At 44.8% G+C, this 13,993-nt stretch overlaps 2 long non-coding RNA genes across 2 annotated transcripts; one reads left to right on the top strand and one right to left on the bottom strand.

Annotated features, from left to right (window-relative positions):
• Positions 1 to 214: 214 nt before the first annotated feature.
• LOC144375416 (uncharacterized) lies at positions 215 to 12,953 on the bottom strand. Its single transcript, XR_013435239.1, has 3 exons — positions 12,880 to 12,953; positions 6,955 to 12,606; positions 215 to 5,643 (listed from the first exon to the last, which is right to left on the bottom strand). It is a non-coding gene; the product is annotated as an uncharacterized LOC144375416 (long non-coding RNA).
• On the top strand, positions 1,554 to 10,814 carry LOC144375417 (uncharacterized). Its single transcript, XR_013435240.1, has 2 exons — positions 1,554 to 1,754; positions 5,575 to 10,814. It is a non-coding gene; the product is annotated as an uncharacterized LOC144375417 (long non-coding RNA).
• Positions 12,954 to 13,993: the final 1,040 nt, after the last annotated feature.

Below are 13,993 nucleotides of genomic sequence, written 5' to 3'. Positions count from 1 at the left end.
AAAACAGATAATGCCCCTGGTTATACTGTAAGGGTCCGGCGAAACATCGGAGTAAGAGACCACAAGAGACTGTCTTATGCAAAAGCAGAAGGGTGGGTTTATTTGGAGACCAGCATGCTGGGGCTCTCTCTATAGCAAAGAGAGAGAGAGCCCTGAGAACAGCTTGAGCAGAGCTTATATACTTTCCCTGGAGAGGGCAGGGAGAGAAGTTACATTTTGTAGTTTGGCAGTTGGGGACAGCTCTTTCTGGGAACAAGATTAGCAGACAGTCCATAGTTGGGGACAGCACATTCTGGGAACAAGATTAGTAAACAGTTCTTAAGATTTCAACAGTGTTTTGTTAAGCATATAGAGAAACGGAGTGACAAGTACTTATTTTATTAACCTTTCATTCCCCACTTCTTCTTCTGGCTACTTTTAATCATAAAAGTGGTCATTGGGGGGTGTCACATTCTGTGTCTGCTAGTGGGGTATATTGTTGTCTGATTACCATAAGTTTGATTTGTCCAATTTGGGATTGGAGAAAGGAAACTACACGGTTGAGCAAACAGAGTCCTAGAGTTAGCAACAATATAAGAATTATTAAAGGACCAGCCAGGGCTGATAAAAGCATAGTTAACCAGGGGGACTGTGTGAACCAAGATTTATATCACCCTTTTTGGGTCTCTCTCTCTCATTAACACTCTTTAAGGCATCTTTTTAGTTTACTCATAGATTCTTTTACAACTCCAGTATGGTCGGCATAAAAACAACATTTTTTCCTTAGTGCAGCATAAAGGCCCTCTTCTCTCATGAAGAGGAGGTTTAACCCTCGCCTGTTCTGTAAAACAACTTCAGAGAGAGAGGTTAAAGATTTCTGTAAAGCTGTGATGGAGGTTTCTAATATCTTTAAGTTTTGGTCCATTGCTGTTTCTAATTGGGTCATTTGTTGTGTCCCACAGACCAGGGCAGTAGTCCTTGTGCCCACCCCTGCAGCAATTCCCATTCCTAATAAGATGGCTAAAGTGAGGGATACAGGTTCCCGGCGGAACCAGGTTGTATGTCCCCTTATTTGATCTTTAAATGAACCTGCGTCATGATAGAGCACTCTGGGAAACATCTGCACCATTACATAATTAATCACATCTGTTGACCATTTTATGAAAATATAAGTAATGTTTAAGTATATAGAATTATACTGTTGTAGGGACGGACAAGGCAAAGTACCTAAGATAGCACTGAAGACAGGGAAAAGTTCTATTTGGTTGCAACCGGATTCAGAGGGCATTGTTTCTGTTGAAATCAATTAATCCCCTGAACCCCAAGTTTAGGTAGTTTCAGAATTTTGTACTCAACATATAAGGGAAGGGGCTCAGAAGTTCACAGTCTGCAGAAGTTCACAAAAAGCAGTTTTTGTTTCTGTTATATATATTTTTTCTCTGTTCTGGGCAAGTTAACTTTTCAAGGACACCTGGGAGGGGGAGAATTTTTTTCTTTTTCCTTGCCAGCTGTTACCCTGGAGCCCAGTTGATAACTTTTTATCTTAGAAATGTAGCCATCTCTGTGAAGCCCCAGCTCAAGGCCAGAGGCTTTGTTTACATATTTTGTGAAAAACTGTAAGGGGGTGTCTAGCTTAGGAGTGCTGATTTTTCCAGCCAGTGGCCAAGTAGAACAGAGCAACATGAAAAGAGGAAGTTTATCTATACTGAATTCTTTTATAGGGACTCTTTTGCTGAAAGTCCTAAAGTCAGCCATAGTGAAGACTTCTGGAGAAGGTCAGTTAAGACTTTCCTGTGGGCCTGGTATAGATGGGGAGGACGGGGAAGACGGTGCTGAGAGCAGCTCCATGGATCTGAGAATGAGGAAGGAGAGATGTAAAAGAATAATGGGAAAGGGGCTTGGGATTTTCCTAGCAACAAAAACTTGAGTAGTAGAACAGGTAGAGCAGAGGGGAAGACTGGAGTGAGTATCCCAAAAAGCCTGTGAGGGACTTTAAATTTTTAGTAACCTGTTTTTAGTAATGATAAAGCAACTTTAAAGGCCATTTTTATTACATCTTGGATAGTCCTGGTGGGACCCGGTGTGGGCACTGACAGGAGAAGAGAGGAGTGAATGGGTGGAGAGATACCTCAGTACCTGTTACTTCAGCAAGGGGGCAATGGTCTGAGAACTGGCAGAGGTTTGGGTTCCATTAGGTAGCCCCTGTATGTTTACATCCTTATGACTTACAGAAGAAGTCGGTTTTTCCCCCACACAGCCGTGACTGTTTGTGGCTTTGATAGTCCGCCGAGCAAAGATAGTAATCTAGGTTAACCAACTTGTATCTGGCTCTCGTGTCCCTACATTTATAATGTTTGTTTCTATTATCTATGGTATGGAAGGGATTTAATGGAATTTTAGTGGGATTTTTTATCAGGGATACCCAATAGGAAAGATCTATAGCCAGCTGACATGATTTGTGATTAGCCATCACTGTTGTACGGGCTGATGAGGGTTAGGACCACTGGTGGTCAAGGGGAGAGTCTATGGCCTTATCCACACGGCAAATACGCAGTTTGAGAGGGTTACCAGTCTTTTTCAATTTCCAACCAGAATCTGGACAGGGCGCAGGCTTGAGATGAGAGGCATGGATCCAGGAAGTGATTCCGTTTACCTTTACCTCTGTAGGTGTTATAAGTAGCACGTGGTATGGTCTTTTCCAGCGGGGTTCTAGGGATGACACCTGATGTTGTCTTACATAGATGAAGTTTCCCACTTGATATCGGTGTGGAGTTCTTTCGTTCCCAGGTTGGTAGGCAGTGGCCAGCTGTTTCCACAGGTATCACTGAGTTTTTTCAAAAGCTTTAATGTCTGTCAAGCAAGGGGGTGTGAAAGGAATCGTTAGGTCTTAGAGTTGGGGTCAGGTCCCTTATTGGAGGAGGGGCATCATAGAGAATTTCATAGGGGGTAAGGTTACACAAAGAAACAGAGGGAGTGTTTCTTGCACGAAACAGTGCATAAGACAGGTGCATAGTCCAATCTTTTATGCCGGTCTCTAAGCTTAATTTCGTCAAGGTCTCTTTAATGGTTCTATTCATTCTTTCTACCTGTCCTGAGCTCTGGGGTCTATAAGCGCAATGTAACTTCCAATTAATCCCCAGGGTCCTGGTTAATCCCTGACTTACCTGGGCCACGAATGCCGGTCCATTATCAGACCCTATTACCTTAGGCAGGCCGTATCTTGGAAAAATATCTTCCAGGATCTTCTTGACCACCATTTGCGCCGTTTCTTTTTTTGCGGGGAAGGCTTCAATCCATCCTGAAAATGTATCGACAAAGATTAGGAGATATTTAAGTCCATACCTTGCTGGCTTAATTTCAGTAAAGTCCACTTCCCAGAATTGTCCTGGTCTGGTTCCTCGCAGATGCCTTCCTATAGGAAGCTTGGAGGGGTATGCATTAACCAATTGACAGGCCCAACAGGCTTTTGTTACTCGTTCAGCTAATTTTTTTTGCTGTGAGCCGGTTAGTGGAAAACTCTGTTCTTGATCCTTTAGGAATGCCTGCAGTTTCTTTGAACCAAGGTGAGTGAGTTGATGTACATTCTTAATGTAGTGTAGGGCTTTCTGAAATTGCAAGTTGGGTTCAGTGTTGTCAAGGAGTTCAGTATCAGTGTCCTCAGATGTTAAGTTGTTGGGGTGCTCTGATGTAGTTAAATCTCCTGACTCATATTTCCCCCGTATGGAAAGTGTTAACATGGTTACTCTGTTTAGGGCTGCCAATTTAGCTTCTTTATTTGCCCTCTTGTTATATGGGGGTGTTATCTGCACAACGGTTTGTTTTCTGGGCTCAGTGAGCCATCATTTACCGCCCCTAAGGGAATAGTCCAGGAAGATTACTTCTTGCTGGCAAATTGGGGCCTTTTTGGCAGAAGCTTGGATAATAGTTCTTGGGTCCCAGACTCACAGTTTTCCTTGGTGTCTGCTGCCAGTAGCAGGTCATCCACATATTGGAGTAGGGTGACTTCAGAGTGCATGGTTCTGAAGTTATTGAGATCTCTGTGGAGGGCTTCATCAAAAAGAGTGGGGAAGTTTTTGAACCCCTGTGGGAGTCTGGTCCAAGTTAGTTGATCAGACGTTTCAGTTTCTGGGTTTACCCATTTGAAAGCAAACAGCAATTGACTATCTTTATGCAGAGGCAATCAAAAGAAAGCATCTTTTAAGTCCAGGACAGTATACCATTTTCACTCGGGGTTAAGGGTGCTAAGCAGATTGTATGGATTAGGTACTGTGGGGTGAATGTCCTGCACTCTGTTGTTGGTCTCTCTTAGGTCTTGAATGGGGTGATAGTAGCAGGGGAGTGTTCCAGGCCGATTGACAGGGCTTCTTTGCTCAGAGGATATTGTTTAATATTAATTGGGGAGGCTGAGGTTTTTAACTCCACTGTTATTGGAGGTTGTTTTACAGTCTTGGGGGGTGTGAAGAGTTGATGTTCATCTTTTACTGACATGGTTAAAATAATGACTATAGGAGTTTTTACTGAAGGATTTAGAAATTCCATTTGGGGCCTTCAGGGTTAAAAGTTATTCTGGCCTGGAGTTTGGTGAGCAGATCTCTGTCCATCAATGGGGCTAGGCATTCTGGGATCACTAGGAAGGAGGAAGGAGTGATGGACTTTTCCTTTCCCCAGGTTCATGGTCCTCTTAGTTGTCCAAGCCCAATATTTACTGCCATTAGCCCCTTGAACTTGAGACATTTTAGTTGATAGAGGGCCCAATGGGGCCTTAAGGGCTGCTATACTGCCCCTGTATCCACCTCAAAGTTTACTGGGGTCCCCTCCACTTCAAAAGTTACTCTGAGCTCGGGGAGGGGATCCGAGCCCCGACTTTCCTAGTCATCCTCCAAAGTTAGAATGGCTGGTTGGCGTGCTGTTTCTTTCTAGGGCACTCTTTGGCCCAGTGTCCTTTTTCTCTACAGTAGGCACATTGATCTGAGGCCAGGTGTGGCTTCTGGCGTGGGCCCAGGTATCCCTTTCTGTCTCCCTGTTTCTTAATTTCTGGCCTATTTGTTGTTGAGACCAGGACCTTAGTCAATGCCTCAGTCTGTCTTGCTTCTTTCATCCTCCCTTTGCTCCCTTTCTTTCTCCCTCCTTTGTTCCTTCTCTTCCTCAGTTTCTCTCTTATAGTATACCTTCTCGCATTCTCTGACTAAATCTCTCAAAGTCATATCTTGTAATCCATCTAAGCATTGTAACTTTTTTTTAATATCCAGGGCAGCTTGCCCAATAAAGGCCATCGTGACAGATGCCTTTTGATCCTCTGCCTGAGGATCAAAAGAAGTATATCTCCTATATGCCTCCATAATTCTCTCCAGAAACACAGAAGGTGATTCATTAGGCCCCTGAATAATCTCTCTTACCTTGGTCAAATTAGTTGGCCATCTAGCGGCTGCTCGGAGACCCGCTATTAGAGCCCGGCAATAAGTGGACAGATGCTCCCTACCTTCAAAGGTGTTGGGGTCCCAGTTGGGTCGGTTCAAGGGGAAGTCAGCTTCGATTATGTTGGGAAGTTGTGTCAGTCGCCCATCTGGTCCGAGGATATTTTTTTCTTGCTTCCAGGAGGATTCTCTCTCATTCCTCTGTCGTGAAGAGAGTGCCTAAGAGTTGTTGGCAGTCATCCCAAGTAGGCTGGTGTGAAAACATCAATGACTCGATCAGACCTGTGAGCCGGGTGGGATCCTCGGAAAAAGGGGGATTGTTATTTTTCCAGTTATATAGATCTGAAGAGGAGAAAAGCCAATACTGGTAGACTTGCATTTCTCCACCATGGCCATCCTCTATCATTGGCCCATGAGGACGGAGGGGAAGTATCACGGGGGCTTCAGGGTTTTTAATCATTCACTGCCGGTGAGTTCCTTTAGCCGGGCCAGCTACCTCCAGGGGAGGAGGGGCTATGTGTGCCTCGGGGAAGTCATCTGGAGGGTGCTGGGCTTGCTTAACCTCCTTCAATGGTGGAGAAGCTGAGTCAGCAGCAGGGGAATCACTTAGAGGGTGTTGGGGGTTGGGGAACAGAGGCAGGGGATAAGGAAAGGGAGGAGAGTCCAGCAGAGTCAAATCTTGAGACTCAGGGAGAACAAAGGGTGGAGGAGGAGGTTTGAGAGATAGAATCATAGGGGGAGGGGTAGGATCAGGAACAGGGACAAGAAAAGTCTTCACCCAAGGAGGAGGAGATTCACAAAGGTCCTGCCAAGTTAAGATATATGGCTGTTGATCTGGATGGCTATGTGGCCCCGGCTGAAAAACAATATCTCTGACTTTTCAAATTAGTGGGGAGTAGAAAGATCCTTCTGGAGGCCATCCAATTCCAAAGGCAGGCCATTCTGTGGCACAGAGAGTCTGCCAGGTCCAATGTTTTACTGAAAAAGAAAGATTCTGAGCCCTTATGCAGACTTCAGTCCAGTTAATGACTCTGTCCCATAATGAAAGTTACTTGAACAAAGACAGGGACAATACAAACATGACACAAACACGGACACACAGTAAACAGTAAACATGTAACACAAGTTCAGAGGCAAAGATTAAAAACAGACAGTGAATTCAACCTGAGAGAAAGAATAGTTGCCGGCAAGACCAGATGGGTTGGCAGCAGAATACAGATGAGGGCACCTTGTCCCTCCCAGATGGGGGCACCTCCGTCCCCCCCAGAGTCTCCCAAAGCGTCCCTTGAGGAGACGTGGTCTGTGGCTTCAGGGACACATCTATCCGCCACCGCCAGGGGGAGCTCACGCTCTCCGCTGACAACTATACTCTGACAACCCAAAACCAGAAAACCAGAAAAACCAGAAGGCTCTGAGAGCTCATGCTCTCCAGCCCAAAACCAGAAGGCTCTGAGAGCTCACACTCTCCAGCCCAAAACCAGACTCTGAGCGATCGCAAAGGAAAAACAAGAAGGAGAAGAAGGAGAAGGAGAAGAAGAAGAAGATAAGGCGCCTTACTTACCCCCCTAAAGGAGTCTTGTTGAGGTCTCCCTGTCCGGCGATGCGCAGTTCCTGGCCAATGCACCAAATGTAAGGGTCCGGCGAAACGTCGGAGTAAGAGACCATAAGAGACTGTCTTATGCAAAAGCAGAAGGGTGGGTTTATTTGGAGACCAGCATGCTGGGGCTCTCTCTATAGCAAAGAGAGATAGAGCCCTGAGAACAGCTTGAGCAGAGCTTATATACTTTCCCTGGAGAGGGCAGGGAGAGAAGTTACATTTTGTAGTTTGGCAGTTGGGGACAGCTCTTTCTGGGAACAAGATTAGCAGACAGTCCATAGTTGGGGACAGCACATTCTGGGAACAAGATTAGCAAACAGTTCTTAAGATTTCAACAGTGTTTTGTTAAGCATATAGAGAAACGGAGTGACAAGTACTTATTTTATTAACCTTTCAATACTTCTACCTCTTTTAAACAATTTTGCTCAACATTTGGCATTACTCATAACAGGAATCCCATACAATCCTCAGGGACAAGGCATAGTTGAAAGAGCTCATCAAACTATTAAAATGTACTTATTAAAGCAAAAAGAGGGAATTGGAAAGGGGTATATATCCCCCAAAGATAAATTTAAAATAGCCCTTTTTACTCTAAACTTTTTAAATTTGGATTCATCAGGGCTTAGTGCTGCGGAAAGGCATATGTGTCCAAAAAATGTACATAAGCCTAAGGTACTTTGGAAGGATATTCTAACTGGACAATGGAAAGGTCCTGACCCAGTGATTGTCTGGAGTCGGGGGTCTGTTTGTGTGTTTCCACAGGGAGAACAGCAGCCGATTTGGATTCCAGAGAGATTAACTAAGGTCCTGACCCAGTGACTGTCTGGAGTCGGGGTTCTGTTTGTGTGTTTCCACAGGGAGAACAACAGCCAATTTGGATTCCATAGAAACTAACCAAAGCGAATTCTATGGACCAAAACAAAAACAAAAACAAAAAAAGGTGATTTCATTCAAATCCATAACAGCTAATATTCAGAGCTCCAGTTTGGCTATTCTTACATCTGCGACAGTGATTAACCAGGATGCTTTTTTCAATATTTATTGTATTATTGCCTTTTCCCACATTATAAAGTTCTATTTTCTTTTTGAGCTCATACAGACCTAGGTTAATGTTTTTCTGATCAGTTTTATTTTTTGACTGTGGAGTTTTTAAACATTGCAATGGAGATTTCACCTAGGTAAAGCTACAAGGCCTTTACTATTGTCTTATGTGTTGTATGTTATGTGCGCACACTTCTGTTTTGTGTTGTATGTCTGTATGTGTGTATGTCCATATATTTTATATGAGGAGCGCTCATGAATAAATGGATCCAAATTTTTTTATTCACGTGATTTTAATGGTTTAATTTAGATTGGGTAAACAGCTGTTGAAAATTGTTTTAATATGTGAACAAATAAGGAGGTTAACAGATCTGTTTGTTTACTTTCACCTTTCCTTCTCATTATATTTAATAATTCTGTTCAGGATAATGTAAATTGTTCAAAAAAATTGTTTTCTTAGTGCCTGTTGGAATGTTACATAATTTTTTTCTTAGCATCATTGCCAGAATTCCTATCTTCATCCCAGTGCCGGTGAAGACAAAGATAAAACCAAACTACAGCTTCTTCGATAGTTATACACCAAACTGTATAAACTGATGCATTAATGAATAATAACTCAACAAGTAATGCTCAATCAAGGAGTCAATTTACTTTGGGAGGAAATGGACATATTGACAGATTCCTCTGCTTTGAACTGCTTGCAGAACTTGCCTGGACTATGTATCACTTGTATGCATTGTGAACTATCTGTTGGTGCAACAAATTGTGGTAGTGCTGGAGTATTTTTGCTGATGGTGTCACCGGTGGTACAATTTTTCAAAGGAGCCCTCAATTGGCTTGGTGTCATGGCATTTTTCATCCTCCTCCCTTCTACTAGTGATAGTCTAAAATTTGGGGGCCAACAGAGGTGAGGCAAAGAACCTCACCCCCCCACTGGTGCAAAGGCCTATCCACAAGTATGGCTGTATGCTGGACCGGTAGTCAGTGACAGGTATGATCTGATTGCAGTGGTACCAACCTAAGACAGGAGGCTGACGCCTAGAGGTCAGTTCATCCGATGACGGGTAAGGACCATATGTTGAATTGGACTACCTAACAGGCATGGTTCCTAAGCCACATTACTTGTTGTTTAATAAACAGAAGGGGGGAGATGCTGAGAGCCACAGCCAGTCTGTATGGCCCCTGGGCATTTTGCCAACAGTATTGATTGACAGGCGAGGCATTAATATCGGCCTCTGCCGCTACTTTTGAATTCTCAGCCATATTTTGGAGTTCTTGCGCTATTTTGGAGTTCTCATGGGGATTTCCAGGGATTCCCCAAGAGTTCCCATTGGTTGGGGAACTGCAGGAGGAGGGATTTCCCGGAGAGCTATTTCCGGCTGGGGGTTCCTGCAGGAGCCTCGAGGCTTTCGGGAGGGATTCCCCAGGAGCCTGTGTGAGGTTTTTTCTTGCAGTTCAAAAATAAAGTTTGTTCCTGCTTCAGTGGCTCGTGATTTGTGCCCAGCCAGACTGTGGCATAAAGCCATAGATAAAGTAGGAGGCAGTGATAAATCATAAAGGGTATCTTTTAATCACTAAAAGCCACTGAAATTAAAATGATGTTACTGAGAGGTAAGTTTTCACTGCCTAAAATAAAACTTTATTTCCGAACACCATCAACCCCACTGCCCCGCCCAGTATAGCCAAACATTTGAAAGGACAGATGTTGTACTGATGACAAGCATTTCTAACTGATCCAAAGCAGAAATCAAGAGCGTAGAGTTTCGTTTATACTTCCCTGCCTAATGGCACATAGAAATCACAGCTCTTCATACTTCACCAAGCAAAGATCTTCTCTTCCCTTTTCTATAATGGCGGCTGGTGTGTTGCAGCAGCCAATAGCAGGGTCTGGTTTGTGAAAAGAAAATAGAAAAGGCTTTGCCCTGTTGGCTGTGGTTTTTAATCTACTAGTATTCGGCGGTGTGGTCCCTTTCTTTGGGCTTCACTGAGGGCTGGTTAGAACTGCATTTCCACCTACTGAATCAGAATCTCTTTTTAAAGTATGGGCTGGTGATTCCTTTTCACATTAGAGTTTGAGGTGCTCTCTGCAAATCCTGGGAGTCCGGAAACAATTTTCCAAGGGTGCGAGGTGAGAGGAACCTAGCTCAGTACCTCTGAAGTCATCCTCGCTGCTCCGCCCAGAACGATTCTGCAACCATTGTGCCCCCTGCTCAGTAGCTACCCAACTGCCCTGAAGACTGGGGCCAATTGAAGCCAGCATTGCCTCCTGGAGACACAGTAATCTCAGGCTACTGTGCCTGAAGTACAAAGAGGCGACATGTTCACAGTTCCACAGGCTGTGCGGAAGACCAGGACTGCATCTAAGATCTAGAAAAGCTGTGCTCCTCCTGCCCCAGCCCAGAGGCAGTCGGGGAAATCTGTGGTCCCAGCTCAACCACCACAACTATATGTCTAGGGCAGAGCCTTAGGACCACCTCCTGCAACCACACTGCACAGGGCCTGCCTGCGACCTGAGGGAGGGCTTCCTCCGCGCCTCTAGGCGCGCAGCCAACTGGAAGTTTCTGCACAAGACCCTCTTCCTTTTTCTCCCTGTTGGCCCTGTCTCTCCTTTCTCTATATGAGAGCAGTTACCTTTTTTTCCATCAGGAATTATTATGGGACCAATTGTCATGATATTCATACTTAAATTGGAATTGTTTGTTTCTTGGTCAGATTTATTTAAAATTTGAATCTGGAGGCAGATAGATCCTTGTGTGAAAATAAAAATTTTTAATATGAATGAATGTCAGGTTTTTGTTTGTTTGTGGTTTGTTGTGGTGCTTGTCCTAACGGGGAATGTGGTGCTCTACACTGAGCTACACATCTTGTTCCCTACTCCCTTTTAATATTGAGGCAAGGCCTATGTCTTCCAGTCTGACCTAGAACTTGCCATCCTCCTGATTCACTCCTTCCAGCAGCTAGGGTTACAGGCCTGTGTGCCACTGTGACCATCTGTATAAATGTCTTTTACATAATTCACATCTGTTATTTTCACTTCAGACCAAGGAATTTCTATCACTAATATCTTTATTTGTATCTGCAAGTTTATGACACAAACAAACCAAAACCAAAATGTTCAGCATGGATTTTCTACCATGTACTTTTCAAATAGCTAAGGGGCAGAGATTAGACACTTAGTTCTCTTATCAGGATTGTCTGAGTCCCTCCATCCATACACACCAACAAATCATTTAACAGCACTGTGATAATTACTAAGAAAAAGTGGAACATTTCACACATAGAGTTCTGCCCTCAGGCTGCTTACTCTCTCACCTACCATCATCCCTTGACATTTTTACTTCCTGTAAGGGATCAGGATCCCCTTTCCGAGTACTTTTTTCTGGTGGCTGCATTGGCATCAGAGGATGATGTTATATCCACAGGCTCCTGTTATATATTACCCCACCTGGCTCCCCATTCATTACCTCATTTCTAACACGAATATCGAGGTATGGAAGGAAGCTGGGAATGAGGTGAGGCACTGGAGTTAAATGAGGTCATTAGCCCTGTGGTTCTAGTGATGGAACTCAGCTGCAGCAGCTTTTTATTCTTTATTAAAGAGCAGAGAGGGGAGTGAGCTGAGATGCAAGAGCAAGTTGGGAGCTGTGATCAGCACCATTCTCCTAGTCCTTGCCATCCTAACAGTGTGTGTGTATTGGGGTGGGGGAACTTAATTAAGCCTATTGAGGATGTGTGGGGCTGGGGTGGGGGAGGCAGTCAGGGACTGCTGTTGTATTGGCTCCAGGCTTGTCTCCAACCTGGATGGTTTGAGAACATAGGAAGAGAAGCTAACCTTGTAGGAGAGTTGTGGGAGCTTCTAGGAAAAGGAAACAGGAAACAATGTTAGAAAAACAGAAAACATGGTGGGAGTAAAGAGATTCAAAACTCACTACATTTTCCTAGAGTGGTGTTCTTAACCCTTCCTAGCATCAGAATCATTTGGGGAACTGAAGAACAAAAAACAACCCCAAAGCCCCAGAAAGTTCAAAACTTAAGACATTGGTTGGGGTGAGAGTTGTAGTATTTGGGGTAAATTTTAATTAACTCCTGTGAGCACATTTTCTCACTTGATATACTAGGATTACAGATTTCTTCTCATTGAGAGTAAAATGACAGCATATGCAAGGAAGTTCCCACATTCATTTATAATTCTGTGAAAAACTGAATGCTAGCACAGCAGCCTGAATCCAACACTTACTACAGGGTTGTGTTATTATATAGATTTACCACTGGCTCATACCAGCGACTCGAGCTCTGCCATATGCCTGCATATGCTGGAGAGAAGCAGACCCTGCACCCTGGAATCTACTTCTTGCCCCCAATGGTGATGATGCTGTCACCTTGTTTTTCAAGGGTGAATCCAAAGGCTTCCACAGATTCCATGAGTTCTAGCAGGTTCAGCTGAGAAACTGCGATTGGTATCTGGGAACCTGGTGGAGTTCATTCCCTCTGGCCCGCTTACTGCGACCACGCCGGAGAGGCTCCTCCTGGACGCGTGGCTGGCAGTACAGGTGTTGGGTAAGCAGGTGGGCAGCCCTAGTAAAGGAGCAGAAGGCCTCAGGTAAGTGGGGAACTGGACCACAGCCACAGGTGTACCATCCCAGAGAAGATGACACCCGCTTTTCGGATACAGCGGCCCCAGGAGATAAAGGGACTATGCTCAGGGTGGGCACCTGTGCTGACAGCTCCGGAGCCCTGGGTCTTCAGGTGTAAGTCTGGGCAGCAGTGCAAGCTTTGCCCCTGCATCCGCCTCCTTTCTAAGAGCAGCTCTTTAAGCTGTGTTCTCCAGTTTCGTTTGTCTCAGTTTACCTGTTGACCACTCTGATGCCTGGTGCAACCGGGTTTTCTCCCCACAGTGGCCCAAGGAGGCTTCAGCAGCGCCGTTTGGTAGTAAAAGGAAAAGAGAAAGGACTCCTTTAGGCGTGCTTCGCCCCCACCCCGCCCCCACCCCAAGCAGTCCAGTGTTTCCGACCGTCTGATGCCACCTAGTGGCAAGCTAACGCAAAAGCACCGGGAGGCCAGAGGCAGTGTGAAGCAGGTGAAGCCCACCAGGAATGTGGATTTTCTATGTGGGGTTTCCAACTGAAAAGAAGTTCTGAGGGATCTTAAAATAGTTGCCTTCTTCCTCTCCATCATTTCCCTCATCCTCCCAATGCAAGCGTGTAGGGCTCTGACCATGGATAGGAAATAAACATTCAGGTAGTTTAACAGAGGATGCATTAGGAGGAAAGTTCACTATAAACCTAATCAGTCTAATAAAGTTAATGAACCCTCAGAGCTTCTGAGAAAGTCCCTAGTCATGTGTTCTTGTAACTTGCATACTTAATGTTTTTCAGTCTTTTCAAACTAGATTTCTCTAACCTTCCCCCAATTACATGAGCTTCCTCCTCCACAAAATCTGGATACACCTGTAGCTGGACTGGTGAGTATCACAAGTGTACCTGGGAATTCCAAAGGATATGGCTTTCAAAGAGGTGCTAGAGAGAGGGGAAAGAGAAAGAAGGAACTAGAAAGATCTGATAGGAAGGGAGGCGGACTGGGTTGGCTTTGGGCTAAAACTCAGAGCTTAGTAATTGCCCTGTGCCTCAAGCTCTCCTTTCTCTCTCTTCCTGCTTCTGGATTTGCCCACTTGATCTCCTTATGCCCACCCAGGGCCACCACAATGGCACCCTCATGGGTAATGTTGAGTTGCAAGAGATTTGGCTGGTGGCCCAGAGTAAGTAACCTGGTGACAAGGTTATTGTTTTCTTCTTATTTATTTATTTATTGAACTCAGGGGCACTCCACCATTGAGCCACATCCCAGCCCTGTTTTGCATTTTATTTAGACACAAGGTCTCACTGAATTGCTTAGCACCTCACTTTTCTGAGGCTGGCTTTGAGCTCATGGCCTCCTGCCTCAGCCTCCTGCATTGCTGGGATTA

This window comes from Ictidomys tridecemlineatus, chromosome 2, assembly GCF_052094955.1.
Source record: "Ictidomys tridecemlineatus isolate mIctTri1 chromosome 2, mIctTri1.hap1, whole genome shotgun sequence".
NCBI lineage: Eukaryota > Metazoa > Chordata > Mammalia > Rodentia > Sciuridae > Ictidomys > Ictidomys tridecemlineatus.
This window is presented reverse-complemented; position numbering and strand designations above follow the sequence as displayed.